The sequence below is a fragment of the Lactuca sativa genome, chromosome 3, assembly GCF_002870075.4.
Source record: "Lactuca sativa cultivar Salinas chromosome 3, Lsat_Salinas_v11, whole genome shotgun sequence".
In the NCBI taxonomy this organism is placed as follows: Eukaryota; Viridiplantae; Streptophyta; class Magnoliopsida; order Asterales; family Asteraceae; genus Lactuca; species Lactuca sativa.
In genome coordinates this window covers 85,650,344-85,657,266 of record NC_056625.2, presented here as the reverse complement: position 1 = coordinate 85,657,266, position 6,923 = coordinate 85,650,344, and the positions used below count along the sequence as shown (strand labels likewise).

The 6,923-nt window shown below is 27.4% G+C and overlaps 1 pseudogene; it reads right to left on the bottom strand.

Annotated features, from left to right (window-relative positions):
* Positions 1–1,417: 1,417 nt before the first annotated feature.
* Positions 1,418–6,557, bottom strand: LOC111911565 (flotillin-like protein 4; annotated as a pseudogene).
* Positions 6,558–6,923: the final 366 nt, after the last annotated feature.

Below are 6,923 nucleotides of genomic sequence, written 5' to 3'. Positions count from 1 at the left end.
AATCCATCTACTTCACCTAATCATAAACAAACTTTCCAACCATCACCTAACATTCGATTCATCAAACCAAAGAAATTAAAGCAAGTCTAAAAAAATATAAAAGCAATGAACAAAAATAAGAAACTTACATGTTAGATTATAGAACAACATTTTGATGACCAGTGCTAGTTTTGCATGTTATATTCACCACCAACTCAAGACCACCCCATGACTAGTTTTGCGTCATTAAACCAACATTAGGTGGTGGTGCTTTTCCAGATTTCCCCTAAGTAGTGTGGATGGTTTTCATTTATTTCTTTGTGTATTCCTCCACTTCGTAAGCTTTTACCACTTGTATCACATGATTTCAAACCAATCACAATTTGGTTAAATGGACTTAAACTCATGGGTAAAATAGTCCAAAACTGAAATACATTTTTGATTGACTATCCAACAGTCAAGAATAAAAGTACTCGACTGATTTGGCAGCCGTAGACGGCCCCACCAGTCCTTAAATAGCCCAAATGCAGTTTAGGGTATGGTTTGAAATCACTAAAATCAATTTTAAACTGGTTATAAATAACTGAAATCGGACTAAAATTTCTTATGAAACTGAGTGATATATATATATATATATATATATATATATATATATATATATATATATATATATATATATATATATATATAGAGAGAGAGAGAGAGAGAGAGAGAGAGAGAGAAGAGATGATCAAATGAGAACACCTAAAAGGTTGAGAACGTGAGAACAGTTCTGGACCAATCATTTTATAAGGGTATATTAGTAACTTTATATAAATATTAATTAATGATTTCCTAAAATCTAGGGATAATGATTTTAATTATCTAACAAAATTAATATTTCCTTTTACTTAATGAAATATATATAAATATTATTTTTTATGATTTTTCCCAAAAATTATTTATGACCGTTTCAAAAAAAATTACCTAAAAAAATTAATATTTCTTTTTATTTTAAATCTGAAAAGAAAATCTTTGAAAAAATATTATTTTCTACAATTTCGCGTTTTTGTTTTTTTTTTAATGAATAGAAATCCAATCCCTAATCAATACACTTCCAATCATAAATGAAAACACATCAAATTACAAATAATTCAATGCATTTTTCATAAAATGAAAATAAAAAATAGTGTAAAAATTATCATTTTTTCATAAAATGAATACCTATAATCATAAATAAATACACTCACACACACGAATACATTGCAATTCACAAAATGAATACACTGTTATTTATAAATTAATACACATTCTATCATAAATGAATACACATGCTATTCATAAATGAATACAACCATTCACACATAACTACAATGTTATTCATAAATGAATACACGTGTTATTCATAAATAAATACAACCATTCATGCACACCCTTCAAGAAATTATTACCAAAAAATTCAAAAATTAGGATTGTGTTTCTTTCTTTGCCTCTGTTCTTCAGAAAATTTTCCAGTTGGTCCTCCCATTGCAACCATTCTACCTCCTGAACACTCAAGCAAAGATTAACACTCAAACAAAATCAACACTCCACGGTAAAATCAATATGTATAATTATAAAATCTTTTTGTGAGATATGGATGATCAAGAAACAAAAACCCATCGATTCACTGTAAAACATCAACACCCAAATATCCATACCTTCATCTGTTTCTATCAAAACAAACAAAGAAAAAGTAATTTCCGTTGTTCTTCTTTCCATCTCTATCAATTTCTGTCAAACAACCAAACCCAAACACCCATCTAAGCCTATTTATTAAACTTCATTCATTTACAGACAAAATAAACAGAAAAGAGAAGAGAATCATTACCTTCTGTTTTGCATATAACTCACCGTCGGCGACTTGTTGGTGGGAGTAAAGTGTCGCCTTCGCCATCGCCTTTTGAGCCTCTGCTTGTTTCTCCTTCTCGTACAGAATTGCTTCAGCAGCCTTCTATTTTCTGTAAAGCTCCCAATTCGCCTCTTGTGCCTTTGTTTAGATCAAACCGATAGAAATTCAATTTCGTGAAACATAGGTGATTAATCGTATTCAGTTAATTTGTGTTATGTTTGTTACCTTGGTTTCATACTCAACGCTAGCTTTGCTCAAGAACTCAGCCTTGAGTTTCTCCGTCTAAGTCAACGCGTTCATTATCTCAACCTCCTTCTGCAGCTCCGCCTCCCGGAACACCACCGCCTTATTTTGACTCCACCTCTGTAACCTGTGAATCCTTGGCCCACTTTGCATTCTTCATCACGAGTTATGCATTTACTTCAGCCACTTCAACCTCCCTCTGGTTCTCAAACAACTTCACCTCCGTTTTCACCTTTATCTCCTCCTTCTTCCCCCTATCCTCGCCTCTGTGTCGCTATGATCTTCGTCTGTGCATCTATCTCCGTTGCATTCTGAAGCGTCTGGCCTTGGCGAAACTTGGATCCAATTTCACCCTAAACAACAATCAATCGTGAATCAGAAACTGAGTATCTACCATTCAAAACCTAAGAAACATAAAATTACCTTCATCTTTGCTTCAGAAACATCAATCTTAGCTTGATTTGCAGCTTCCTGTTGGATTTTTTGCCCTAAATACAAAAAATACTCTTGTCCAGGTTCGTCAACCATCTGCTTCACATTCGCATTGTAGATCAACAATCTGAACTGATTAAGTTCCAATTCGACCTTATCGAACACTTCATTCTTAAAATCCTTCGTCCCTTTGAAAATTTCTTCCATGGTCATTGACGCAGTGAGGACACGGGTCTCCCCTTCGATGATCCCCTTCACGAGCTCAATCACATGGTGCGATTATTTATCGTGAGAGGCGATGAGTTTGGGGTATTTGCAGCGGCCGGAATGAGAGGATGCCCTAGGGTTGTGACAAACGTAGAAGCAGGGATATAAAGGGAGAGATACAAGAGAGGAGAGAGAAAGAGAGAGAGATTGTAGGAATTGCTAAACATAGGTAAACAATCAATTACCATTTTACCCTTATGTCAGTTTTAAAGTTACACGTTAATTCCTGTAATTTTAAAAATTTACATAAATGACCCATTCGATAATAGCCTTAGATTTAGTTTTTTAAATGGTTCAGATGTGTTCTCGCGTTCTCAACCTTTTAGGTGTTCTCATTTGATCCTACTCCTATATATATATATATATATATATATATATATATATATATATATATATATATATATATATATATATATATATATATATATATATATATATATATATATGGTAAAATTAATGAATAAATAGATCTTTATTAATATATAATAAAATTAATGAATAACTAGATCTTTGTTAATATATAATAAAATTATATGTATTTGAAACTTTATTAATATAATAATAATTTAATATGGATAGATATAATGAATGGTAGCAAAGGATAATAAATTAATAATTATAAGTTACTTTCCAATCGTAATATTTTTGGATTAAAGTGTCTAAGTCAATTAATAAAATGATATATTCTTGTAATTAAAAACAAAGTCTTTTGTTGGTTGCCCGCATAACTAGAAATATATAGAAGTTATATTAGGAGAGAGAAGTATAATGATTAGATTATTATATGATTAATAAACTAATTTGAAATTATAGGAAAATGATTTGTTAATATATTATGTGATTAATGTATTAAATGGAAATAGACGGTTAAATTGTTGATTTATTATGTGATTAATAAATTAATATGAGATCAATTGTTAAATAATTGATTTTTTAATTTATATGATTAATAAATTAATGTGAAATCAATTAAAATTTATTAATTATTATATAAAATTAATATGGAATTAATTCGGGATTAATTGGAATTAATTAAAGATGCAATGAGTGAATTGTAACTATTTAATAGTTGAACAAAAGAAGCAATTCTAGAACCCTCCATGGTATGGACGATTTTGGAGGATTTCCTAGGGTTTCTGGAAGCCTCGTGGTTGCATAAAAGGAAAAGATTTGAATTAAGATAAAATATATTATTTAATCAATTCAAATCATGTTATATCTGCAAATTACCTAAACTATAAATATGACCTCTTGGCTTGCAATTTCCGTTCACTACATTACCTAAAAGCATAGGAACGAAATTTCCTTGATATATCCTCTCTCCTCCTCATTCTTGGGTTTCTGGTTTTGGGCGTGAGCTATTAGAGACATCATCCTTTTGGTGCTTGCTTTCCAAGGAGCTTCAAGACTATTTGATTTGATTATTTGCTATAATAATCAAAATGTATGTAACCCTAATCGTTATGTTAATTTCGATTTTCATAGCCCCTCTCTAGGATTCTTGATGTTCATATGTTATTGTTATCAATAAAGAAAACATAGATCATTTCTAGGTTGCATGTGAACTTAAGGGTTTAAGTGTTTTTCTGCCACATGAATTTTTTTATAACCTAGAAAACCCATCAAATATATTAATATATTAATCTATCTCTTATAAATGAGTCATTCAAATGAATATGGTTTAAGATCGACTATTTATCTTAAACCATATTCATTTGAAACTCTCAAACTCTTCACCTTATGTTACTTAAATGATTATTTAATTGAAATATTTTAATTATATAAGAAACATTTTCTTCTTTTCTATTTTCATTTTGTTTTATCTTCTCTTTTGAATTTTGTTATCTAGAGTGTCTGATAATGGATAAATTTTAAATAACTTTCATTTCTTCTTTCCACATATTTTTTTATTATGTTTTCTTAAAATTTAATAATAATTTTGTTGTGTACAAGAGTCAATCCAAAGGTTTTTGGTATTTACTATTTAGAGATGATAAAGAGTTTTTAGAGCAACAAGAAAAGTTTTGATGATCTCTCTTCATACCCATGAAATAAGTTAAAAAAGAAACTATGAATGTTAATTTGGATATTGAATAAAAAGGTATGAGGATTCTATAAATGTTATTATTGGTTTTTTGTTACCGTCATGACTTTTGTTTTAATGGAATTATCGACTACTAATTGTAAACATCTGTTAATTAATATTTCTAAAATTATAGGTAGTTATGAAATTGTTGTTTTAAATATATAACTTTGTATTATGTATTTGATTAATATGTTTGTAGAGAAAAAATAACATACACTCTCATGTAAATAAATACACACAAAATAATAGATGCATATAAGTTAGTTTTTAATAATTTGTTTGAAGGCTTCTGGTGTAATATTTGGTCTAAAAATTAGATGATTATATTATTCAATTAATTTAGTAAACATAATTAAAATATTTTAATCCTATTTAAATGAGTCTCTTATGTACCAATTAAGGACCGTGTATGAAAAAACCTCTTTAGTTGTAAAGGTTTAATTATAAATAACCTTTAATTCGAAGTTGAAAAGTTGGAATACTAAAGTAGAACTTGAATACAAATAACAAATTATTATTATATGTCTAAGTTTGTTGTGTACAAGAGTCGATCCAAAAGTTTTCTGTATTTAGAGATGATAAAAATTTTTTAGAGCCACAAGAAAAGTTTTGATGAGCTCTCTTCATACTTGTGAAATAAGTTCAAAAAGAAACTATGAATGTTAATTTAGATATTGAATAAAAAGGTATGAGGATTCTATAAATGTTATTATTGTTTTTTTGTCACCGTCGTGACTTTTGTTTTAATGGAATTATGGACTACTAATTGTAAACATCTGTTAATTACTATTTCTAAGATTATAGGTAGTTATGAAATTGTCGTTTTAAATATATAAGTTTGTATTATGTATTTGATTAATATGTTTGTAGAGAAAAGATAACATACACTCTCACGTAAATAAATACACACAAAACAATAGATGCATATAAGTTAGTTTTTAATAATTTGTTTGAAGGCTTTTGGTATAATATTTGGTCTAGAAATTAGATGATTATATTATTCAATTAATTTACTAAACATAATTAAAATATTTTAATTCTATTTAAATAAGTCTCTTATGTATCAATTAAGTACCGTGTATGAAAAAACCATTTTAGTTGTAAATGTTTAATTATAAATAACCTTTAATTGGAAGTTGAAAAGTTGGAATACTAAAATAGAACTTGAATACAAATAACAAATTATTATTATATGTCTAAAGATATATATTTTAATTATAAATACAAATGTTGATGATGGATTATATCTAATACGTAATATATATAAATGGTTGAAAATATTCGGTAGTGAATAAATACTAACAAAATAAGTTATCTACACACGTTATTGAGTGTTTAATAGAATAATAATAATAATTCATAAAAACTATTATTGAAGATGATCCAATTTAGGAACATATTTTTTATTTTACTTAATATTTATCGAAAATGCTCATGTGCCAATTATTATAAATATTATAAAACAAGTTTTAATTAGTTAGATAGATATAGATATTACTAAATCAAATAAATAAACTTTAACTTAATTAATTATAACGATAGTTACAATAGTTACAAGTAACACTAAATCAAAAAATATATATATTTAATTTTATTCATGTATAAACCTCGTGTAGAGGCAATTACAAAATTTTATCATAATATATGTTTGTCTTATCATATAGTTTAAAAAACCTGCATTTTTTTAAATCAACATAACGAAAGAACTATTATTACGTAGTTAATTTGAATAATTACATAATTTTAACTTGTGCAACGTGCAAGAATTCGTATAGTAATTTAATATAATAAGAGATTAATATAACTATAGGTTACTTTTCAATGACATCTTGTTTATTGTTTTCAATTTTGAACAAATATTTAACTTCTAATGAGAATATTTTTTATTCCGCTTTTTATGGGAAATATTTATGATATTTCTTCCACTTTCCAAGTTCTGTTTATAATTTGAAACTATATAAATAGTTAACAATATTTGTTGGAGGTTCTTTAATATTTTATAAGAAAATTCAAAAAATTATACAAAAAGTAAAAATGTTCGGATAA